This window comes from Danaus plexippus, assembly GCF_018135715.1.
Source record: "Danaus plexippus chromosome 18 unlocalized genomic scaffold, MEX_DaPlex mxdp_20, whole genome shotgun sequence".
NCBI classification, from domain to species: Eukaryota; Metazoa; Arthropoda; class Insecta; order Lepidoptera; family Nymphalidae; genus Danaus; species Danaus plexippus.
Genome location: NW_026869853.1, coordinates 3,105,729 through 3,133,565, shown reverse-complemented (window position 1 = coordinate 3,133,565; position 27,837 = coordinate 3,105,729). Strand labels below are relative to the sequence as shown.

At 30.8% G+C, this 27,837-nt stretch overlaps 1 protein-coding gene across 4 annotated transcripts in view; it reads right to left on the bottom strand.

Moving 5' to 3' along the window:
- The window catches only part of LOC116773247 (uncharacterized), a 222,593-nt gene that overhangs the window by 146,029 nt on the left and 48,727 nt on the right, over positions 1 to 27,837 (bottom strand). Inside the window, exon 1 of one of the 4 annotated variants that reach the window (XM_061528400.1) lies at positions 17,984 to 18,108. The exons of the other annotated variants lie outside the window; for them this stretch is intronic. The gene's annotated coding sequence lies outside the window, so the exon portion shown is untranslated. Of the gene's footprint in view, positions 1 to 17,983; positions 18,109 to 27,837 lie in introns of those variants that run through there. 4 annotated transcript variants of the gene reach the window in all.

Genomic DNA, 27,837 nt, shown 5'->3' with positions numbered 1-27,837 from the left:
ATATGACATTATCACACAACTCTGGAATATTGCTGAATAATTTTGTGGAAAGAAAATTCACTAATTAAAATAGTCGACGCTGCAACGAGACTCGGCAGGAATGTTTCAGGAAACGACGTATGTGTTATGAGATTCTCTTTGCCATCTCGTTTTAAAACTGGCATATAGTATATTTTTCTAGATATTAATTAATTCAATGTGTTCCATTTCAATTTACTCATAAAAAATTTGCAGTTCAATTTAGTAAAGGTGCAAAATTTTATTGATTATAAGTTTATAAAACAATAAAAAAAAATTTTTTAAACGAATACTTTATACGTTAATAATATATGGCTTAAAGAGGTTTTTTTTCCTTTCACTTTAAATATTAACTCTATAGTTAGACGGGTACAACTGACAAGTTTCAAACATTCGAACAAGATTTGATTTGTTATGCATTAAAAAACAGGTCCATCTCATAAAATTTTTTGACTTATATTTTAATTTAATACTTACCACGCAACTACTTGAATATATTCGAAAAATTAAGACGGACAGAATCCAGTTTTATTTTTGAAACTATCATACCATAATGAATACAATTTATAAATTTTTGTGCAAATTTTAATTTTTGATTTTTTCATATTTCAAAACGAATTCTAAAACTATGGGGTTTTCCAATAGGGACGCTTGAACTTTGACAGCTGATTGCGGCCATGTTGTTTGAGTGACAGCTGTCAAATGTAGTGTGTTATATTCATTCCGTCCTTCCAAACCACCATGGCAGGTTACAGTGTCGAGCAGCACGTGCAAATCATAAAATTGTTTTATGAAAATGGGTCTTCAGTTCGAGCAACGTTCCGCGCACTTCGCCCGTTTTACGGTCGCGATGATCGTCCTGCCGTGTCGACTATCCGTCGATTGGTGGACAAATTCGAGTCAACCGGGTCAGTTAACAATCAGCCGGTTCCCGTGCGTCAACGTAACGCGAGATCTGCCGAGAATATCGCCGCTGTGCGCGACAGTGTCCTCGAAAACCCGCGGCAGTCAATTCCGCGTCGCGCACAGGAACTCGGCCTGTCGCAGACGACAACTTGGCGAATTTTGCGTTGTGACTTGAGCCTGCACCCGTACAAGATCCAGCTGACCCAAGAGCTCAAGGTTAATGACCATAGACAGCGCCGTGTGTTCGCTGACTGGGCATTAGAGCAGTTGGAAGTTGACGCCGATTTTGGCAAAAAAATCATCTTCAGCGACGAGGCGCATTTTTGGATGAATGGCTATGTCAACAAGCAAAATTGCCGTATTTGGGACGAGACCAATCCACACGAGGTTCACCAAGTGGCAATGCACCCGCAGAAAGTGACTGTTTGGTGCGGATTTTGGGCCGGAGGCGTGATTGGTCCGTATTTTTTCGAAAACGATAATGGTGTGGCCGTCACCGTCAATGGTGAGCGATACCGGTCGATGATAACCAACTTCTTTTGGCCTGAAATCGAGAATATGGATCTGGACAACATGTGGTTTCAACAGGACGGCGCTACGTGCCACACAGCACACGCTACGATGGAAGTTCTGCACGAGCAATTTCTGGACATGGTCATCTCGCGCGGAGGCGACGTGAACTGGCCACCGAGATCGTGCGATTTGACCCCGCTGGACTTTTTCTTGTGGGGTTTTCTTAAGTCGCAGGTCTATGCCAACAAGCCGCAAACCACCGATGCCCTCAAAGTCAACATACGCCACGCCATCGATCAAATACAGCCCGATTTGTGCGCCAGAGTCATCGAAAATTGGACCTTTCGTGTGCGCCCCACCAACCGAAGCCGTGGCGGTCATTTGAATGATGTCATATTCCATACATAATGGGGTCGATAGACCTTCCAAATAAAAAAAAATTTCGCAAATATCTTTCCTACATGTATTTTTTTTGCATTTCAAAGATCAAGCGCCCTTAATGGAAAACCCTATATATATTTTCATATATATATTAACCTCATGTTACCTAATAAATAAATCATCAAAAGATATTAATTTATTTTTCTTTTATATTTGTATGGGGTCATCAAAAAACTCGCAATCATAAATGGGGTCGTGAATGACAAAAGTTTAAGAAGCCCTGCAATGGATTAATACTCCGTTAGCCATTTGACGGACCTATCGAGCAGAAATTAATATGAATGTCTTGTTAAGACATTTAAACAGACATCAGTGCGTGCTGGGACGCTGGATACATCTAACAGTCCATCAAAGGCCTTAACAAGCCGTTATTTATTTAACAATGATTGGTGAAACTGGACCTTATTGTCGCTTTTGATTGCAGGTTCAATTGTCAATAATAGTGTCTTAAATATTCCTTTAGAAGCAAACGATAAGCCGGTTTATGTGATTGCAATCACTGCTCTTTTCATTTCCATTATCTTTATATGCAATATAACTTCAATGTTATTCACAAATACAGTATGTACTAGTATAAAGTGAGCATTAAGTCTCAAATATGACAACTACCAAAATTTTTACATATACATATATAAATTGAATTAACAATTTCTTTATTACTTTTGGCGTTTAAAAATCATTTTTTTTTCAATTACTTTTTTTCTTTATCAAAAAGTAATAATTTGCAGAATAAACTTTGACTATAAAAGCTATGGGGAACATGCTAAAGCGTAGAAATTGGGTACCATATGAATAGATAAAAATAACGAGAGAAAGGCGGAGAAAAAGTTTTAAAGACAGTTATGGATATAAGTTTTGTATTGAATTATTACTGACAATGAAAAATATATTTATTTTAGGAATTATAACTGGATGTATTACGTTAATCCGAATTTAACATCAAAGACGACTGCAAACCAGATCGATTTAGAAACAAGGTAAGGAAAGGTAAATCTCTATTATTATCTAGATAGTTTTTTACAAAAATAAATCACTCGTAGTTTATCCGAAAAATATTAGTTTTATTTAAATTCGCTAATATATTAATAAAGATTCAATCAATACAAGAAAACACATTGTTAATGCAAATCGAGCTACTGAATATTTTATAACCACTACTTTCAATCTATATTAAAATTCACTTAAACATTATTCACTGAAAACAATACACGTTACCAAGGGTATTGCTTTGTTTAAATTTCATGGGTTTAATTTGTTTTTTAAAAAATAGGATTTAATTTAAACCGAAATGAGATCTTGTTTTTATAATAATATAAGTATATTTCAAATTGTATGAATATTTTCTATCTAACGTCCAACGTATATCATTTTAATTTTTTATTTTAAATTATTTCAATTACGAAAATCTATAATCATCGCATTGATGTCGCATCAGATAATCTGATACACAAAACAGATCACTTGATACAATTCAACACAGACAGACAGCCTCAATTTTTTTCCGAGGTTTAAAGTGCTATTGAATTATTGGATTAATCAACATTATTTCATAATAAATAAAAATAAATTGTATGCATTGGAAAATGAAGACGTAGAACACTATAGGCGGTCGATGAATAAATTTTACATTATCAACGGGTCGCAAGAAATCCATTAAAAGTTTCAGAATCTACAGAATGTAAGAATTTATTAAAAAAATAATAAGATTATGAATATAACAATTATAGTATTATTTAGTATAATCCTGAAAAAAAATTATATTAATTTATATACAACAGATCTTCTTTATTAGATACATAAACAATTGTATATAAAACAACATGTAATAACGAGTTATAAGACAGGTATGGTTCACATACTAATATATATTACAATAAAAATAATAAAACATACTATAAGAATAAACATTTATCTAACTGAGAAATAATTAGTCTTATAGTCTGGTACGTATGTGAGTATATAGCAATTTTTTATATATCCAAAAAACCGTCAGTTGAAATAAATTCTGATGTATCTGTAATTTACGCAGAGCGTGCATTCATGTGCAAGGTGGCAGGTTTTTATTCTGACTGATTCATGAACTTCTCAGCTTTTAAAATTGTAAAATAAATAGTTATTGAAGTATTAGAGGAACCTGAACATATTAAAAAGAGAAAAACTTTGAAGTACCTGTTCTTAGAAGAATTTTCCTTGCACGTTCGATTCAAAGGAAACAAAGAGATGTCTTAGCCGTACAATCCGTACAGTGCGATGTTCCTTTGAAGTATCTTTCATTCTAACTTTAGACCTTAGACAAAAATTTGTGTATTGGCCAACTGTTGGGTAAATTTTTGCAAATAAGATATTACTACTCAATTGAGTCTCGCATATCACTGAACAGTATTAGAAATTTAATGACTCCTCTTCAAATTTCATTCAGGGACTTTTGGAAGATGTCGACAGAAAAGGTAAAGAATAGTCAGAACAGAAAACTAAAAACGAATAAAAAAACCTAATTTTAATATTTAATACGACTTAGACATAATCGTTTTTGAAATTATATTCAAATTTCATGATCAGGTACCAGATGTTGTAAAACGTTACAAAAGTCATAATTATTGATTTGATAAAATGATTCTATTTGATAAAACAAGGGTAGCATATTTACTTGTGATAAAAAAGCCTCTTTAAAAATATTATAAATATATATTTTGCATTATATATCCTTAGATCTAAAAAAGATTTCAAAGCCGTAATCAACTTATACCATTTGAAGGGAGTTGCAGCCGATTGAAGCGCAACAATTAGTCGCTGGTTAGTTTTTTATGCTTTGCAAAGCATCTTTTGATTGCTGCAACGACATTACTTGAAAGCTGGCTTTTACCTTTGATTTCTATTTCAAAACTGTAAACTAGATAAATTGTTAGACCTTTTTGCAGAGTGATATATTTCGCTTAAAATCTAAAACGCACAACTTCAAAATATAGCATCGTTTTCAATATTCATCGTAATAACATTACAAACATAAATACAAATAGCATTATAATAAAAGGTGGATATGACAATAATTAATGAACTCACACATACCCAGGCATACACCCACATAGCAAATAATGATATATAGAAAAGTGTTTTGAGTATCACTTAGTTTAATTACTGAATAATATTTTTCATAAATCTTTTTTACAACATCACGATATCACCCCAATGACAACGGACTCAAAGACTGTCAGAAGGTGATAATATGGACATGTTGCTTTTACTCTTGCTAAATGACTAGAATAATGTCGAGCTTATTAAGCATAAACAAAACTATGGAACTGCGAAAAGCAGCGATATTTCTCGACCAAATAAATCATTGATTACTAAAATGATCCAGTTGGATAACAAAACGGAGGTTCACAATTCGTAAGAGGGTTAGGAAAATGCATCTGGTTCATGGCGAACAATATAATGTTGGCTTCGATTTACCTGCCAAAGTAATCTCGTAATATTTTAAGTAGTTGGAGAAACTAAACTATATTTCCATAGTCGGACCAAACTTCACAATTTTCATTAGGGAAAAGCAGGGAATGCAGAGAGTCTACCGGAACCATCGAAATCTTTATAAATGGTACATAAAAAAACAAGTACTATTGTAAAAATCCAGATATTACGGAAAATTCAATCAAGCCAACGGGGACCTGTTACCCGTTCGCTTAGTTTTATTCGTTATATTTTGCCTGGATTTGAATTGTGTGTTTAGGTTCACTATGCATATTTCAAAAAATTTGCAATTCTAGTCGTACGATGTTTTCACAATTTTTTTTAACGTCGAGCCTAAGTGTAAGTGTATCGGCATCTTCATTCGTGACACGTGTCACATGACATCCCGTTGTTTCCGCTTTATCACCATCATCCTGTATAAACAATTGGTTTTCTATTTTATGTTTGGAGAGAATATATTTTTTATACAAAAGTCAGGTTTTTTATAGACTAAAATACTCTTACATACTAACATAAAACGTGTTTTTATTGATTGTCACACTATTGTATGCACATTGTGTAGTGGTAAAAAAAATAAAAACAACAATAATTATATTCACTTTAAACAATACATTAACAAACTTGTCCAGTTAACTATTAAGTCTAAACGGATAGTAAGATAATGCTTTATAATGCGGTTTAGTTTATGCATGTAATGTAAGATAATTAACGTTACTAATACATGTGCTTAAGGGTGAAAGGTATTCATGTCTACGTTACGGAGCGTTCTCAGGCCTGTCTCCGTGTGCATGGGGACTGAGTATGAGTGTGTGCGGGTGAGAGCCATTTTTTCATTTTATTTCTTATTTGAGATAGGGTAAACTATTATCGGGTATTTTTAACTTCCATTTTAGCTTCCATTCTCCTCCGTGAAGAATGTAATTTAATCTACATTCAGAACTGAATTTTTCCTAGCAATATTAACGACACCATTACTCCAATGCAGTGCGTCTTTCCGGAAAAGTGTTTCACTGAGACACTGTAACTACGGCAGTATGACAAAAATATCATACTTTTAAAATATAACAACTCTTTTCTCTCTAGCTCAACATGCTTGTGCCCCCTATACTTTCCCAGGCTGGTCTTATAATTCTGATTAAAGAAGGCAATGACCTTAGAGTTTATCTACTACGTATCAACATATACTATAATGTTTTATGCAAGATTTTCTTTAGTAATTTGGAAATTACAGAAAGAATGGATAGAGGTCAACAAATGGATGCATTTCATCTTAGGCATAAATATGGGGGTGAAAATAACCCTTTTCAAAATATCAGGAAAGAGCCATGCCATAATGCCATGGCCGACATGAATTGAAGACGTAAGATGTGTGAACAACGAGGACATACTGAGATTTTTTAAGGTAATATGAATAATATTGTTTCCCGAGGAGCAAGTAGAGCATATTCCAGCCATAAATTTACTAATTTCCATTTTATCTAAAACTAAGAGTATTACGGATACCACACGTTTATATTTTTGTGATGTGGTAGGGACAGTGGTAGATTTTTTCATTTATTGAACTAAAAATATTAAAAAAGTCTTACTAATAAGGTTCATAGAATATCGCTTGCTTTGTCTGATATAAAATAATTGCATAGTCAGCGTAGAATCACAAGTTTTTATATAAGTGACATTTATAATTATTCACCGCAAGTCCAGATCATATTAGCTTTTTTTTTTTCACGAATCCTAAGCCTTTTAAGGAGATTAACCCTAGAAGTTACGGTATGTTTAATAAAAAAGTTGTAAGACCGCTTTAAAAGAAAATATCTTCATTTTAAGAAAAAAATTACCTCTGAGTCAAAACATCAAGGTGTACATGGATCAGTAATTCCATTGCGGCAGGGTATTATAATTACTTTTGATTTATGGTTATTTATCGTTTTATGCGTCATTCCTATCAGAAAACAAGTGCATAGTTAGTTATTATCTACCTCACTTTTATTCGTATTATAAAAGTCAATTCGTTGACACGTTTATCCAGTAAATGTATAAAATGAAAAATTTATTTATTTATTCTTGATAAAAAAATTGATTGCAATGTTTACAATGAGGAAGTGATTTGGTCTGTGATAGTGACATTTCATACACGAATATTATAACGAGGTCGCCGCCTGCGCATATCTATAAATACTCTCTTTAATAATAGCTACACAAAATGTCGCGAAATAAAGGTTGGCCGACTTGTGTACAGTTTTACTTTTTAACGTTATAATATATATGTATATAGGAAGATTCTAATTTCATATTTTCCAAACAGTTATAGTGTTATAAATGGATGATTTTATAAATCAATTATAAAGATGGATTTTCCCGTGTAAGCTATTTTTATTTATTAGCTTTTCCAGGAGTATAGACAGATAGACATTGATATATGCAGCCATTTGGATACACGCTGTGCTGAATACGTTAGAGTAATCGTTACAGAAATTGCAGATAATTTATCTGGGTCGCTCATAGTTGAACGTCAAGTAATCAGTGGTTGAGAACATATAGTTTACGGATGGCTAAACATCGTATATGCACTGTTTTATCTTGGACACGCTTTCGACCCTAACTACAATAATAATAATAAAGATGTTTTTGTTTTATTTTCTTTCATTTAAGTAGTTAGATTTTTCATCCATGCTTAAAGATGAATAGGTTTTGCACAAATACCCATTTGCAGGGAAATTTTTAGGTTTTATATGTTGTTTATTTGCAGATCAACCCAGCTGCGACTGTTTAGTATCATTCTTTTTTAACAGAGATTTTTACGAATTCTGTTTTTAGACCGTTTTAGTGCATAATTTTTATAATTTAAATGATGATGACTTCATGATTATAAAATTTTATTAATACATCACATCTACTTTAATGAGATTTCAAAGTAAAGTATTTTTTTTATAATTACATAACAGCTTGAGGGCACTTAGAAAACGCACCACAAACCGACACGCAGATCGAAAACAGAAACTTGTTTTAGTTTTGATGTATTGCGGTCAAAGCCTTTTCACTTATGAAAATAAACATATCTAAACGAAATCCATCAAATGATTAAGTTCCAGTTCAAAGCAGTTGGGATTCATCATCCAAATCAGAGTTCCAAGGCTACACAACGGTCTTTTATAAATCCTTACAATGTATTAAGACATTTATCTCTGCCAAAATCACAATTAGAAACACCAGTATGCCAATATAAGATATCAATCCAAATATATAATAACAAATAACAACAACATTTTAAACTCGACGAGCGTTTTAATAATGTATGATTCTTTCTTCCGCTTTTTAGTGAACATTTTAATAATGTAGTCAAATGATTATTTAAATGAAATTCAAATTGATAACAAATACAATAACTATTTCAGGTTACACATTAGAAAACTATCGTGATGCTAATAGTACGAGTATAAAGGGTACAAAAATATCCGACTGAATAAAGCCACTCTAAATATCATCATGTTTTTGTGAATTTCAATTAGATTCTAATGCAAAATTCTGAAACAAACAATTTCATAACACTCTTGTCCTGAAGTCAATTGCAGTAAATATTCAACATATGCAGGAAGTTACGCAATGTGAAGTGATCTATAAATCTAAATATCCATTTCCCAAATCCTGCAGTACGTGAGTTGTATGTGAGTGGTACATATTTGATATGACGGTACTTCACGTAGACCGGCGAAATATCATTGTTATGAAACATTGGTTTATTCTATACAGCCGGAATTAAATTGTGATACTCGAAACAAGAGTTGAAGAAAATTGTATTTTTAAAATTGAGACAATACAGTTGTGTTTTGTATGCATTCATAACTAAACCTGTCAGTAAAGTTATATATATATAAATACATATTAATTGAAAATATAGAAATGCAAAATTATAACATGTTTGTAGAAGTGGCATTGTTATTTCAAGAAATATTTTTACGATGATGACAAAAACATACTAAAAAAAGTCATATTAGTTATTTACAAAAACCTATTTTACCTTAGAGATTTTAAACATCATGCCAACTTGTTGTTACTTTTTTTAAACTATTTTATAAATTAACACTTAGTAAATCTTATGAAAGAGATAAAATAAGTCTAGATTTTAATCTTTAAAGCGTTAAGAAAATATAACTAATAGAATTTAGTTGGACCAAATTTATGTGTTTAATGGAACTAAGCTAGAAGTGTTGACCAAAATCGGTCTTGATCTTGCAGTCTTGGTATTTAAATGAAACTAATATTTTTCGGATAAACTACGCCTGATTTATTTTTGTAAAAAACTACATACTCCCAACGTTTCGGTTACTTTTCAGCAACCGTGATCACGGGCAGACGAGATGTGAGTCCCCGGCAGACGAGAACAAGACCAAGACCAAGACCGCCTCATTTTTGCAAGACCAAGACCGGGACTGGGAGTGCAATTCCAAGGCCAAGACCAAGACCAAAACTGGCCATATCTCGTCTTGTTCTTGGATTAGGACGACACAATAAGCTACACTAGCTGAGCCGATTTTTATTAACAGAGTAATAGCTATGTGGGTCTTAAGTTAATATATTTTATGCATCGATACTCCACCATGTAAAATTGTAGTGAGATACTTATGATACAAATAAAAAATTAAAATAATATTTTATTATTAGCATCAACGAACGTATATGATTACTGTGTGGATAAACGAATATTCCCTGTATTTAATGTAGAATTTTATACTAAGAATTGAGGCTGCCTGGTCTGATAATAAGGTTATGGAATTTTAGCTCTAAACCAAAATCCGGAGTAGCAATATCCGTACAAAGTCGAGAGTCGTCGACTGAAGTTTCTCTTGAAAGCAGTTTTGCATTCAAGGCATTTATTCCTGGTTCCGTTTGAAGTATTTATTAATAATGGCAATGGACGTGTTTATTTTCACATAAATATTTATTAAATGAACCATTGTGAAAAAGCAGATATATTAATGATAACAAAACATTATGAACGGAAAATAATCACTCAGTTTAAACATCGTATAATAGTCTCGTTTTTAATATATACTGCACAGGAGTCTATATAGAGACATTACATCAAACAAGGGAACGAAAAAGCATGCACATATCCTGAGGCGGACCCTTTTCTAGAACAGTGTATAGCTGCCTTTTTTTATAAACTCTTATCTTTATAAATAAATTGACTTCTATACATACAATTCAGTTATAACCTTAATTTAATATATGTATAGCTGACTTTAAAATATATTTATACCTGAGATCTATGCATACTCGAATTATTTAGTTAATTTGTATGTTTATAAAATTGTTGTTATATTTTGTTCGCTTTTTTCCCTATTCACAATAAAATTTCATATTTTCATATTACTTGATGGAAATTGTTGTTAAGTTAAATAGATTTTTCGACATTTTTAGTAATATTCAATATTCTTTTTCACTATTACAATGTTTTCGATTTTTAATTATTCCCTTTTCTAAGCCATAAATATTTGTATGTAAATACAAAATATTCACAAAAAGTCAAAGTATAATAAATTACTATTAATTACGTGTTTTGTTTTTTTTCAGAAGCAACAGCGGAGCAATAGATGTATTAAAAACTATTTATTAAATGATACTAAAGATATATGTATATATAAATATCTCATTGAGAAAGACTATTAGACAAACGGAATTTAATTAGCTTTGCCAAATCATTTAATTTGCAATATCTACGTAACAAAATCATCAGATCGTACAGACCTATTCTCGTATTTTCAGTAAAGATGTCTGTTCTTAAAATTTCCTGATGAAATATCAATTCTACTTTATGGAATACTTTTTAACTTATTATTAGTATTGAATACTTCTTAGTTTTGAATTCCGAAATCATAATATCCTTCTCATATGTAACGTAGTTCAATTTAATGACAATTATAGTACAAAACCGTCGCAACTTGTTTATTTTAATTGGCTACAAATTAATCTTTACAAAAGTGTCATGTATTGACGAACAATGAAAAGGGAAGTTATGAATCGGCTTTGCAATTTCATTTTTTTACAGCACGTATTGTCCTATATTATTATATGAAATTGTTAATCATTTAATGAATAAAAAACTATGAAGTCATTTTAAAAACACATTAAATTATATTCTAAAACATGAACAACCAAAAAAAGGACGCTAAAATTGCAACTTTCTCAACATTCAACTTCAAGAATATTTTAAAAACTCTCCTGTTAAGAAATCTATAATTTTCAATAGAAGGTTTTGAAATTAAATATTCCTTATTAACAATTACTATTTAATTTGTATTAAAAAAGTTTCGCTATAGCAGAAACCTTATTAGCCAACCTTTTTGTTCACTCAAATGATTACGCAATTAAGGATAAACTTTTAGAATTTATTAGATTGCCTGAGAAAATACTTTTTTTCTTGGATTATAATTTTCTTCAGAGAGAAAACCATTTTAGGATGGAAATGAATTATAATAAATAATTTAAAAAAATGTTTAGTATATTAATTGTATTGTTTCTTAAACACACTAATTGACAATTAATTTAAAATCATTATTATAATTTCATACTATTATAATCAGAATGTATGTAAATGTCAATAAAAAAAGGTTAAAATTGATTACGCCACTCCTTAAAGTCCCATCACAGAATTTGATCCCCGGATAATCAGTTCTACGTAATATTTCATTGTCCAGTAACTCAATGTCATCAAACTTTGCATTGTGGCATAAATAAAATAAAAAAGTACTAAATATCTGAATGCCTGAAAAACACTGAATTTTAAATGTCAAAATTATATGTATGATGAGGATGGTCTCATAATTAGTAAATAAATATTCTTTGAGCGTACCCGCTATGTGGGGACACAGCAAAACCCAGATTATTCATATTTTTAACCACGTGAGACTATTAAACTTGTCAGCTCAAAGCGCCACGCAACATTGACCCATAATGCACTGAAATAGGTGGCATTACAAACTTGAATATAATTTGCATTTTCAGCACAACTACAGCCCATTAGCCGAATTTGTGAATGTTTGCGGTAATGTGAATGCAAACTAAACACAATGAATTGTTGATTATAGCGTTTTATTGCAAGTCTGGTCCGTAACGAGACGGTTTATTTTTAAATGGCCTACCTTTTAAGCTTAGTACTTACTATTTGTGTTTGTTGTTGCAAGCATTTTTATGTGCCACGTTTAAATGTTGTCATGCGAAGTTTATAAACATATAGCAGTGTCCGAGTCGTCTACTGTAATTTTTTTAATAACTTTGACTAGGATTTTTTAAATAAATAACATTTAGATAACTTTGTGTTCCATGTTGCAATTTAAAGCCCCAAAATTCACATTAAATATCATCTATAAACATAATAATCATACGTTACCTAAATAAATTGAAAAGTTATATAATTTGACCGCGAATAGCATTAATTCGTGTCTACTTCAGTAAAATCGTTGAAAATCATTCTATTTTGATTTCGCATTCAATAATTTTATTAACAGTTTGTTATGTTACGATAAATGACTATACTTTTTATATCAATATATTTACAGGGGTTTCATTTCTCAAGATATTTTGATAAAAGTAAAGATATTTTCGCATTTAGAAATATAATAAATCAGTTTTACCAAAGTATTGACACGAAAGATTAGAATTATAAATTTTGTTAGTGTTATCTTTTTTCCTTAGATATTGAGAACAGGAAAGCTTTGACTAATCTTTTAATTGTGACGATAATTAAATCGTGAACAGTGATAGTAATAACATAATAAAGCGTACGGCACGTGTAACCAATGAGGTCAATCACGCCTCTGTTACACAGTAGAATGTGCAATGTAATGCACACTACAATATTTTTAACTGCAATACTATTATAAATAAAAACATTCGATTATAAAGCAACTGGACTGTAAATATTTGCTAATAATTTTTTTTTATTGTTTAAATTTTATATCGACTCTAATGTTCCAAATAGCTGCATAAATTTCTCCATCAAAATATCTTTACTTTTATCAAAATATCTTGAGAAATTAAATCCCTATAAATATATTGAAATAAAAAGTATAGTCATTTATCGTAACATAACAAACTATTAATAAAATTATTGAATTCGAAATCAAAATAGAATAATTTTCAACGATTTTACTAAAGTAGACATGAATTAATGCTATTCACGCTCAAATTGTATAACTTTTAAACTCTAGTTCACTAACTAGTGTTGGAAAAAATAAAAACATCACTATGGGATCACGGCATATCACACAAAATTTTAAGATTTCTATAATAAGTATAGAAAACCTTTAAAAACTTTGAGTTACAATCCATCTTCGCCTTCGCTGACGATCTCACAATACATAGCCCTAAACACTGACAAGTACTATTGGATGATGTGGATAATTCTGGCAGTGGACGGATGGATCGAAGACAAAATAAATAAATGTCACTGTCTGTGTCTCGGTAGGCAAAATACAAAATACGTTTCTACGGTTACGAAAAATGCTCCTTTTAAATCTATGACAGTTACCTAGCTTCAGGTTTGAATTGGCCTTTCCTCATCTATGATTTTAATAAAACCCTTTTGTCAAAATTAGATGCAGGCGTCATAAAGACGTTGAAGTTGTAGCTCGGGCTCGCTCTGTCAGCTGATTCGTCAGCGTTATTTAGGGATTGCAATAAATTTGGGATGAATCTAGAAAGGCCATCGGAGCCCTATAAACACCTAAGAGTTTCCAAGAGACATATCCTGGGGAAATCCCATGATGAAGTCGTTACATCAGTCCCAAAAAAAAAACTTGCCCTAGAGCTAGAATAAAGACTTTAATTCCGTGAATAGTTTATGATAGGGGCAGAAAGTAACAAAGTAGGTTTAGGATCAAGTAGGAAGGCCAAAGATACGGATATAATAAAGACTTTTATTCCGCAAGACGAGAATTCTAAATATAAGAACCATGCAAGGAGCTTAGAAATGCAGAATGAGTAGCAACATATAGGAAATTTTTGCATCCCATTAGCACTAAAATGGCGGACTTTCATTCATGATTGGTCACCAGCACTGCTAAAATTTTATCTTAATGTGATTCAGATGACTCTCCCAGATCAGAATAATTTATTATGATGGGGGTAAAGGTACCAAAAAACCTTGCTGCGGAAAGTCAGTTGGAACTGCTAAGCATTTGCTAGTAGGATGTAGGGTACTACTGGATAGCGGATAGTACTCGCGTTGTCACAATAGGACTTTAGAAATCATGTTAGTCTTTCGATAGCAAGAGCGCAAAAAGAAATAACCACAAACCAGCGATCAATAGGTTTTGTGAGAGAAGGCATTAGGGCTACAAAATCAAACGTCAAGCCTTACTCTATTATTAAAACGGCTTGGGATTGGACTATAATTATAGATACGTATGAGAAGCAATATAAAATCCCAGAGGATATTTGTGGGTCAACCTCCAGACCAGAAATATTTTTATATTTGCAAATTTTAAAACGCGTTGTGATAATAAAGCTCACGGTTCTTTGGGAAACCAACATCCAAAAGACCATTCCATCAAGGTCAACAAGTATTACGAGCTCACTAACAAACTCGCTAAGAATAGGTTCGTTGTAAATTTGTAGGCCGTAGAAGTAGGAGCGAGAGATATAACAGCCAAATCTCTCTACAACCTAATAAAAGATTTGGGCCTGTCAAGAACTAACATCAGCTCATTCTTAGAACGTGCGTCGAAGGCAGCCCTAGTAGGTTCGTTTCAAATTTGTTTAGGTAGAAAGAAGAGCTTGGACAGTACAGTGAGCGTTCAACGCGTGGTAGAAAGGGGCCCCTTAAACATATACCTGGGTAGCAAGTCCCAGGCACTGTTGAAGTCCCTCTTCCTGCAACGCAATGGACCCGGCACCCGCACGGTGAATCCATGGGATGCTGAGATCTTTTGTCTATTGATGGCTCAAAAGTTCAAAGGTCATGACTATTCGAATCCAATCATTGATAGAGATTCTCATTATATATTAACTTGTTTCATTTCATACTCGTGAGTTCAAGAAGCATACAGCTTATACATAGACGTAAACGCTATTTATACTTGTATATAAATACGGTTAGTTCGAAGTGGGATCATAAAATAAAATAACTTAATTTGAATAAATTGACAACATACAATGATTAATTACACAAATATTAAAACGCTGGTAATGACGAAGTGTTCAATGGTAATGACGAAGATAATGACTTGGTATCTCATTTGTAATACGAGAATAATAAAAAACTATGATTTTCATAATTAACTAACCATTTCTCAACTTGGAATCTGTCAATTATAGAATAAAATGTCTAATCGAAGCAAATCATACACTATGAACACCTACACCCACGATTTCGCCCACGTACACTTACAAAAAAGCACATTTTTTGCGCATTGATATACATAAAAGTTGTGAAATAAAAATATTTTAAGTTACACCTAATCACCAGTGAAAGTACTTTAAAAATCAGTCATGTGATTAAAGACTTTAGCCAGAACCAACGGCAGACAGAGAAAAATTATTAAAAAATATCTTGGTAATAACATACATGGGTAATTATACAAATTTAGTAAAAAGCTGTTTTTTTAATATAACAAACAGCCACTCAAATTTTATTAATTTATATATGTAATGAGATCATTGGTAGGATTTTGTTAGACTTTTCAACAAAACCTTCAATATACACAATGTTGAATTTCATGTTCCACATAAAATCTTTTGAACGTAAGAATAACCCTAAAGAAGAGACAAAGTTGTTGATTAGTAAAAAAAAATCATCACACCTTCGAGGCATTCGAAGTTTATATTATAAAGTATATATATGAAGTTTATATAATGCAAAAAATTAAGTTATAGAGCAAATATTATTTAAAATTAAGGCTTTATTATCATAGTATCGTTTATATCACATTGTGGTCGTGATCTGTCCGTTTTAATATCATCACGGTTTATTAATTACGTTTTAATTTTATTCGATATTATATTTTAGGACACCTTGTATATATTTTTTTAACAAATTAATTTAACCTACAGCATGTTTAAAATTCATATTGTGTTTAGTAAAAATAAACAAATGAACTTTAAACCCACATTACTGAAACGCCATTTCAACATTTTATACTTAAGCATAAAAGGAGCAAAGTATAAACTAACAACAGCCTCATTAAATCCATTGCAATTACTTTAACACTGCAGTCTGATCTGACTTCAAAGCCATACAAAGTTCACAAAGTATGGCAAATGGGATAGTCTGTGTCTTTTAAAAATCAGCCGTATCTCTCGAACCGTTTTCCTTTCAAACTGTTTGCTTTAATTAAGCAACATTTTCAATTATCGGAAAATCTTTCAAATTGAACGGCAGGAAAGAATAGCGCTGTATTTAACTTTCTCCAATTCAAATCTGTTTTGAATTTACTCTTAAAATTTTTACTTTCTATTTTGTGTTGATTTAAAAAATATATGTGCATTTGACGATATATATAAATAAAAAATAACAACTATCATGATAGTTCCTGGCAATTAACAACTTTCAACTCGCAACTGCGATGAACAAGTTAATTAATATTCTATGGTTTTTAAATATTCACATCATTACATATAATGGAAATAGTCGGAAGAATAAAAAAGGTAATACCGCTACCTTTTTTAAAACGATACATCAGTAGTTATTACCCGGTGAAACTAGCTCTGAGCAATAACTAGTCTGTTATATAAAAGGACAAAGTTCTCTGCGAGTTCCAACATAAAATGTATTTATTTTGAACTGAACCCTGCAACTGCGGGCAATCTTCCAAAGTAAATATTTGTTACATTGTTAAACTGGATGGTTCAAGATTTCTATAATTTTATCAAGAAAATTATTCAAGTGTTCAAGTGATTTTATTTGAAGAAGCTTTATTACCTACGAGTACATTTTCGCAACTATTTATTTTTTTAATAAATGTCGATATTCCATGAATAGTTCAGTAGACCGTTTGTTTTTAATTTGTAAGAAAAGAAACAAAACTAAAGATAAGTACATCAAATTTGAATGTATATTTATTCAAGATATCTACTAAACTAAATAGAAGGAATAAATAAATTTTATTCGCTGAAACATGTTCCCTTCGGGGCTCTTAAAGCTTAATACGGGAAAGTGTCATGACTCAGCACGGACATTATAATAAACTGAAGTGTTTAGACCGAGTCTATGACCACAGCATGATGAAGCGCAAAAACAAATGAAATATTACAGCTCAAACCTGTATTAACATTTAAGTTCAGCTGGAACTTTACAGCTGTTAGTATTCTTTACCTTAAAAACCAAAGAAACATTTACAAAAGCTTTAGAAATGTGTTAAATTTACGATGTTTTAAATATTCGGATTTAAACCAAAAATATTCAGCAAAGCTGGCGCATTCCTTATTTTCTTTGCAAGTATTTAAAGCCGACTGGTACCATGGGTAACTCGTTTGTATTTTATGATATTATAAAAATCTTCGCTTATGGTTGCCAAAAAATGGTTTATTATGTTAAGATCACCTTTTCAACAGTTTATATGCAATATACATATAAATATAATTCTTGGTAAACTATGAGATGCTGAACAAAGTACCTGTAATATCTAGAGGATTTTCCACTCACCGTGTCTTCCATCTTATCAGCGCCTACTCGAGTCATTTAATTATGCACGATCTAACCACCTTGTTATTAATGCATGCTATGAATCTTTAAGGTACTTCAAAAACGAGCACAGTAAGTGACATTTATTTCTCGAATCTTCTGTTCGTGGGCAGAGTGCGTTGCGCTGTTAAGTGGCTAGACGCCAAATGTGGTTTTACTTCATCTGATATACTGTTTGGATTATGCGACGTGTACTATTAAAGAAATGGATTCAGTTTATTCCCAAAAACACACAAAAATTTTTACAAACTACCCATAAATTAGAAAACTTTGCAACTTTAATTAAGAGTATCTAAGCATTTCCAAACCTATCAGCAACATTTTATACACTATGTACATGTACCAAATGATACTTATATGTGATGTAAGATATACTTGGCAAATGAAAGCATTGAAATGGTTTTAAAAGCACTTGCATATCTATCTATATGTTGCAAGAAAAATATTACTTTTAATTATTTATATTGCAATGTACTCGGAGGTACGATACCAGTGCCGCTAAAGAAATGGTTGATCTTCATACAAATATCAGAAACCACGATGTTACATGCGCATGGCAACGCCCTATCATATCGAACCTTATATTTACTATCGTAAAAACGTCGCCAACATTCTTAGGCGTGTTATTATCATTATTATTTTGACGAAAAACACATATATTTTACTAACAGTGTTTATAATATGCTCAAGTTATGGATCTCGTCTATATTTTTTATAACACTTAACAGCCTAACTATAAAACAGTTCTTTTTGGATTTACTTGTTGTTTATCTTCTTAAATTTTTGTTAACAATACAAGAACTTTCTAATGTCGAATTAAGTACCTCTGTATAAACAAGGATGGCAATTCATCAGCAATTATTTTAATCGACTATCCAAGTCGCATACAATCGTCTAGTCGTTTTAATTGTCTTTGAATAAAAATTATAAAGACATACAGACGGCAGAAACTCAACAAAACGTATAACACATTCCTCCTGTAAGAAAAGTTGTATGACATTTGATTTAACGCCAAAACCAAAAATATCCACATCAAAGTTAATGATTTAGATAATTCCAGAATAATTTTGATAAGTTTCTGGGCAAGCAGAATTTTTACCTAAATTATAATTTATGAGCTTCAGTTAGATTATTATTTTAACCTGTTAATTAGGATCAGCGGTACTTAGAACGATGTTATTTTAATATAATCAAACGTTAAGGGTAGCCGTCCTTCGTTGAAATTATATTATTATTATTAAATGAACCAAATGCTTTGAAATTCAACGATATTTCTATTTATTCTATAACCACATTACATTACGTCCACTGAATACTGAAATTAATAACGCGCCTTGAAATACAGATTTATGTTTCTCATACATAGTCATCGTCGTCGTTCTTTTTTTTTAGAATGAAATAATTTTTCAGTAATTTACTTATTACTAACCTACTTATATATATTTTTAAATTACCTTATACAAAAGTAAAATTTAAAAACAATAGAACCATCCTTTAAAACCTACTTTTAGTCTTTTTGTTACAATAACTCTCTAAGATGACTGCAAGAGTCGAAGGAATCCGGCTCAGAAAGTTTTTGTTTTGACATAAGCTTCTTAAATGTTCCTAAGAAGTTGCGAATCAAAAGTTCACTCACGTTTTATTTGGTCAGATATTTACGAGCAATAGAATATAAATAGTATTGACTAAATATGCCTTCACTGTAAATTTACAGTTTTATACCAAATTTGGTTACAGTGATGTTTTTGGTTTTATGATGTTATATCACGAGAAAATTAGCCTGAAAATACGAAACTAAGTGCACAAGAAGTAATGACTTAGAAAACTATTATACAAAAAGTGGTAGTAAACTTTAAACTCGTGAACGAAATCACAGTAAAATTTACATCAAATCTTTTCCATTATCACTTTTGGGACAATGGAAGGACTCAGTATGGATGAAAGCTTTGCTTAAAGAACCGAACTGAATTTCATTACCTTATTTTTGAACTGATTCAGAGAAAACATTATTCCTTTGCAATTTTGTATTAGGACATTCAAATATAAACGTTAGCAGGTAAAATTAAAATATTATCACCAGGCTAAAAACAATTTTCTTTGCAAGACCATAAACAGCATTAAATACTCAATGAACTATCAAGGTCGATTAAAATTTATGAGAAGTATGGCATTACTGCTTCCGAAGCATAACGTCATCCACATAAAATTTTGTTTCTCAAACAATGACGATAATAAATTCTCATAAAAAATGGGTTTATAATATACTTAATGCCATAAAATTCAAGTTATTATACAATTACTGCATAAATAAAGAAACAAACATACAAAAATTCAACGATTACATTAAAAAATCCTTTTTAAAATCTCAACATGTTTGTAAGGTACTTTAATCGTTACAAAATAGATCAAAATATTAAACCTGTTCCACGTATTTATTGCTTTAAAATTGTAAAAAACGCTTAAGCGCCTACTAAATGACACTTGCAGTGCTATCTGACGCGAAACACATTCACCAACGAATTTAAATAAAACTCGGAATACTTCATAAATACTTATTTATAGGTCGAATTATTGTTGACTTTAAATACATTATATGTTCTCACTACACCCTTTTTTTAGGTAGTTCATGAAAATTCACTTTGTTAATGTTCATTCATTGATGTTTATGTTTTTATGTTTATCTGAATCTGAAACCTTTTTTTATAGTTTAATGGTTCCAGGTGTAATTCGATATTGGGAGGAATTAACAAAATCCTAGTATTCATAGCACTAGTTTGTATCATCACACTATCTATTTAGTCAGCATTTCCAGATTTTCGTTCGTAAATCTGAGAACTGGTTATATCGATTACAAGTCCTGTAAAAAATTCACTAAATATAAAAATGATTCTTTTTTTCCTTCAAATAAAGTTTAAATATTGCTGAAACTCAAAAACCGTCACACGTTAAAACTGATATAGCCAATTTAAAAACTTCTTTAAATTGCCTAGCCACTGAAGATTGATATAAAAAATTCAATCACGAAGTTTTACGAAGAAATTAGCACAAACCGGTAGATTTGATTAGTAATTAATACCCCGAAGACTCATAATGAATTTGAACTTGTCTGCAATTTATGATTTAGTAGCCACTCATCGCCAAAAATTCTTATTCGGTCTACGATCAAACCAAAATCTAGTATAACACAAACTTGCTCATTTTTTTTTTTCTAACAATTAGCATTAGCAAGTTTAATCCCTTATAGGTAGCATTATTATACTTACATATTTGTACACAGTTTTAAGACTTCTTTTTTTCTAAATATTGGTCAATGAAAAGTTATAGTCAAGTTATAGTAAATGAAAGAATAGTAAAAGTAATGAAAAACAAATATAAATTATTCTTTAAAACAAAATCTTTCAGAAAATTTATGTTTAGTATACGGATGATAATAATGGTGGTGCGGATGGAATTGACGTCCTATGGCATTGTAGAATGTATGAAGTCTAACGTTTCCTGGCGCAAGCGTCACTAAGGATTTTTATATAATATACGCCGTACACTCCTGGCCTTTACTCTAGATGAGTAGTAAATAGACGAATATACTTAAAGAAGACATTTACCTGAAAAAGAAAGAAAAAGTTATTCTTTTTGCATTATTTTAAAATTAAATTAGGACGTAATAAGATACAATAAAATGTTAAAATTTATAACAAATAAATTCTTATCAATTATCTCCTGCAGGTCGTCATATATGTGGCAGCGGAGTAGAGGTAAATGGTGTTTAGTACAGCGTTATCGATATGGCAACTGAAATGACAGACATCCTTTGGGTTTGTAAGCTGTTTGGTCCCAGTCATCCATGCAAGTGCTTCGTGGTATTCGTGTATTGATCAATGATTGAATCAATACTGTAAATGGTTTGTTATATAAGTTCTTTATCTCAACTATCGTTTCTCATTATATTTTGCGTAAACCCATAAGCAGATTAAAACCAAAAAATTGTTATTGTATATACAACATTGTCTACTATTGAATTCTCGTTGCAATTTATTTTCCTACAATTAGGTTTAGGTTAGAAGCATGAGTTTATACCCAAAATCTGCTAATACTTTCTCCAATGCTACCATCCGAAAAAGGTTCACTTGCAATTGGTTTCATGTAAACAAATGAAACACTTCTATTTAATCGGTTTTTTATGGTTTCTATGTACGTTTTTCTGTAATTAGCTCTTAAGTGAAGGTTTAAATATTTTTTCTGTTATGTTATGTTCGACATCTCTTGCAATTTTTACTGAATAAATAAATTGATGATTTCTATTATAAAACGGAGATTGCTCATTATTTCAAGGAGATAGTTCAAAATTTATTTCCCTTCGAGTGATGAGATTTAGAAGACTCCAATGCTGGATTGGAAAAATTGAAAATTTGTATAAATGGAACAAATAAAAGTAAAAACAGATAAACTGGTACAAATTTAATACTACAAAAATAATAACAAATAATACACGTTTGTTTTAAGCAATACAATAATTACTTTATTTTTTATCAGCCACGATATTTTCCTCCTTATTTATTCTCACTACTATCTCGTAGATCGAATACATCATAGTCGTGTCTTGTATAGTATACTCAGTGTACCGTAAAAAGGTGAACAACCTGAGCCAACCGAGAAATCTATGATAATTTGTAACATAGTGTTGGAGTTAATTGTGCTTATTGAAGTGTAATGTAAAACGTTTCCCACACTACTCAAAAAAATAAATACCTTGAAATTTATGTTACATGAAAATACCACGGGCCAGAGAAACCAATCCAAGCGTTTAAAGCAATGATATTAACAGTCAGTTTTGTTAGTTAGGTACGAAGTAATCGACAGCGATTTAAACTATACACAGCTGTTCTTCTAAGCGTTTTTATCGCCTTGAAACTCGTAGCATTTACCAAACCAGTATGACAATATCCTAATGTTTACACGTGTATCTAAAAACTAAAATAGGTAAGTCCTGACGATACTTAATTAAATATAAGCATTATCTTTTGAAGTTATTATATTAAGTGGTCATGATTATGGTCAGAATTATTTTTATAAGTTCTATCATCAAATGCTAATAAATTCTGGTAACGGAAAATAGCCTACAAATATATCTGCCACTTGAAGTATTGAACTACATTCTCTTCGATTCAATTAGTGAACAAAACCGTGTATGAGATATTTTAAAATATGTGTCTTTATTATTTATTGCCCATATTCGTTTGAAATCGAAAAAGATGTTTATAAAATTATATTTGTGTTGTAGAATATATATATAATAAAAAATTATATTATATTATATTTATAAATTTATATATATATATATATATATATAATGGTTGTCTGTCAAGTCGATTTACGAACGTTAAATTTAAATGTATGATAATAATTTTTATACTATTATGAATCTAATTAAATGGCTATCTCTAAATTATCATTATTTGACGCAATTTAAAGAGTTTCGACTAATCATACCTCTTTATGGCTTATTTCGCACTCTCAGTTACACAGATTGTCTCGGTGATAATGTGTCCTATAATGAGATCTAAGACCTGCGTGAGTATTCATTTTAATGAAAGTAATATTTTCGGATTACTGCGCGTTTTTTATTATTTTAAAAACAACAGACGAGATGTCTGCCCGTGATCACGGTTGCTGCAATGTAACCGAAATGTCGGAAATATGTAGTTTTTAAAATAATAAAATACGTGGGGTAATCCGAAAAATATTAGTTTCATCTAAATAATAAGTGATGCTTTTTCATGCGTACAGTCGCTTTTGATTAATTTGTGAGACGTTATCACGTCAAAAATATCTTTTTATAATAGATATTAGGATCTACAAACATTTAAATGGTGATAGTGCAATAAAAATGGTATTTATGATTGGTTAAATTAAATGCGATAACTGTTCTATTTTAAATACAGGCAACTATTAAGAAACCCTCTGCCGTATTTTCTATTTGTTTAAATAATATCACTGAAGCTACGTGAATGACGTTAAGAACTTATGAAAGTATAAGAAAGCAACCAAAGCCTCTTTATATACTTTGGCTCTCACTTCACTGAATACTGCAAAAGCACAGCTTTCGAAGTCAATGAATATGAAAATAGAAGGAATATCGTAGACATGGAATATAAACAGGGTAAATCTTCCATACTTAGTCAACTTAAGGTTCGATTTGAATCAGGAAACTGAGATGAATAAAATATTATTTTAATAGTTGTGAAATGTTATATATGTATATTGTATATAAGTGAATATTTTTTATTTTGGTTATGTAATTACGACGTAGTTTTGGCATTGTTTTGGCTTTGCGTTTATTTGTAGGTCTGCTCTTAATTAAATAGAAAACGTCATGCGTCTCGTATTACAAATAGTCGGTTTAGAAGTTTTTTTTTAGTCAGATATCTATATTTTAAAGATATTTTAATAATTATTCTTATATGCCTTAAAATTAATTCTTTTTTCCATATGTATCATAAATGTAAAGCCATATTAAATTACGTTTCCAACTGGAAAATATTCATGAAACTGTATTTAAACCATATGGAAATAAGAACTGAATTAAAATTAAAAAAAAACAATAGTTAATTTTTTTTATTAATAGAGACGAAACCTCTCAGCATTCAATGGATTCACCGTGCGGATGCCGGGTCCATCGCGTTACAGGGAGAGGAGCGTCAATAATGCCTGGGACTTGCGACCCAGGTGTAGTATTAAGGAGCTCCTATCTAACGCGCGTTAAACAATCACTTCCACCGTCCAAGTTTTCTTTCTACCTAACCAAATTTTAAACGAACCTATTCTTAGTAAATTCGTTAGTGAGCTGGTAATACTTGTTGACCTTGATAAGTTACATCTTCATTCTAATGATAAACGCAACAAATATTTTGTATCATTTATCATAAGAAATTAAAGTTTAAACCTCCTATCCAATTTTTTTCTATAACAAAAATGTCAAGAAGATATTTTTATACCTAAAATAATAACCGACAACTTCTTATTTTTTTATACCTTAAAGTTTTGGAACGAAAGAAAAGATTCAATCCACAGTAATTTTTTGTACGAACCCATTTATTATATAAACATTTTGGTTTGATTTAAAAAAAAAAAGCATTCGGTCTTGGGCTTGTCTGGTTCCAATTTAAATAACATCCAGCATCCATAGTTCTTAAGAAAATCTTTGTGATAATTAAAATAAATATATTTAGAAAAATTATGTTTACTTTGGAAAAAAAATTTAAAGTTTATTATTTTTTAAACTGATTATTTGGTTATTAATCACTCATAGATATTACAGAAATCATCGTCGAAGTGTACATTTTTATATTTTGCTCTACAAACACGTAATTCTTAACTTGTGGTTCAGTTTTGATGTTGCATTTTACATTCAATATAGTTTGTCTTCGTATTGATCCTAATTTCGTTAAGATGGAATGGACAAAATCGTTAGAATTAATATGCTTATTCGATTTATGTTTACATGTATAAATCATTCTTGTTAAATAATAAAAATCAAAAATAGGTCTAATAATAAATACTGAAAAATGAAATTATTAAAAGAATTAATATAGTTATAAAGCTGGATTTTTTGAAAAGAGAATTCAGTGGAAATCTCAAGAGTATAAATTTTCAATCATAATACAAGTTTTGCGAAATATTGCTCTGACATTGATAATTGCAAGTCCATAGAGATTTTGTCTTTGTTATTAACATTTTGCTTTTACAAATCTATAATTACGACAACACTTTTATTTTATAGAAATTTTCTGTTCAACTTATAAATTTTTGCGCAATAATTTCTAAATGAGTGACATTGTAGCAAGTGATCAATGGCATCAACAGTGACCTCATGACATAATTCTTTTATTTTTGCTGCGAGAGCACTTTAGAGGTTTGTTTTTCTAGAGCAATTTAAACAAGTTTCACTTAACTTATTTTATTAGTGAGTAAACATAGGTTTAATGTATAAAATACGAATAATTAATAGATATTAGAAGGGATCATCATCATCATCATCATCATCATAATCAGCCTATCGCAGCCCACTGCTGAGCAAAGGCCTCTTCTCACATGGAGAAGGTTAGAACATTAATCAATTGCTCAGGACGGGTTGGCGATTTCAATCTTATAATTTAAAATTATAAGACAAGGTTTCCCCTCACGATATTTTCCTTCACCGTCCATCAGTGGTATCTAAATACTCTTAGAAAGTACATATGACTCGGAAAGGTCACATTGGTACTTGCCAGGTTTTGAACCCACGCCCTCACGTATGAGAGGCGGGCCTTTAACCTCCAGATCACCACATTACTCACACTATTGTTTAATTTAAACTAACTTTTAAAAAATTATTTCAGTGTTTTGATGAGAATAAACAAAACAAGTATTTATTATTAACTACGCTTAATACAAATTACAGATAAAAATAACTCGTGGAAAACGGATAGTAGATGATTAAAAAAAATTGACTCGTCAATTTCCGTAGCAAAGTAAATATTTCAAAAGCTGAACATTATTGAACAAAGGTTCATCCGTGTTGTGTTACTTATTTTTCATTCTCTGTATTGTGTTCATTTTATATTTTTATACCTAAATTATCCCAAATATAAATAGAATTAAGAAATTGAGAAAAATAAATATGGATTCCAATAACTGATATATATGATTCCAGAAATTTACTATAATAAAATCACCTAAATGAAAAAACCTCAATCTAAAATAGCATTTTAAATAGACATTTATTATATATAGACAACAGTTTTTTGTTCAACTTTGAAGAATTCAAAAAAGGCAAGATAAGCATAACAGTACTCGCAACTATAGTATATATATAGGCTTTATAATATTTAAAATATCGAAAGTTTATAAAAGTTAGTACATTATAATAGATTGCAATAGCGAATTTTAAAAGTAAAATGTATGTTTTTCTAAAACAATTAAATATTGAGAAGAATACATAAACTGATGAGATCTAATACATTCGCGAGAATTCATTAAAATAAAACTAATATTTTTCGGATTTACTACGAAAATTTTATTAATTTAAAAACTTCATAATCCCGACGTTTCACGGGCAGACGAGATGTGGATGTCTATCAGTTGGTTCTGTTATTTACGGTGACACCGTAAGCGCAGTCTGCGGGCATCCAGAGCGGTACGCCAGAAAATTAAGAAATCGATGGCGGAAGATGATAAGAAGTAAAAGTAATAGGAGTAGTCCAGAACACAACTACAGGACGAAGTTTTAATTCATGATATACCATTAGGGATTGTACGCGAACCCTTATCCACTAAAGGTCACGCTAAGTAAGGCTCTCGTTTAAATATTGAATGAAATAGTTCAGAAATCCGAAGCAGAAAGGAAGCGCTCCCTGGAGGCTACGTTTGGGTCTTCATCATACATAATAAAATATACCAAATGTTTGACTATAACACTAATTTGCAAAACTGAGAATTCGGAAGACAATTCATAAACTTCTTCACAAAGCGTTTTTATTAATAGACTAAATTTCTTGTAATTTTGTTCTAAATGTGATGTAAACATAGAATTCTTACAAAATAACACAGTTATAGCAATCCTTAAACGAAGTTTTGTTCACACGTATGCAATAACAGTGTTGTCATAAAAATTTATTCTAATAAGCTGACACAAGAAATATTGTTTTATATTCTTGCATATAGAAGACACAATTTTAAATTTTATTGAGGACTATACTGTACCGCTACCAGTTCTATGAGTTTTTTAATTTTATTTTTATATAATTAAAATAATTAATTATCCCAAATTTTTGTATTAA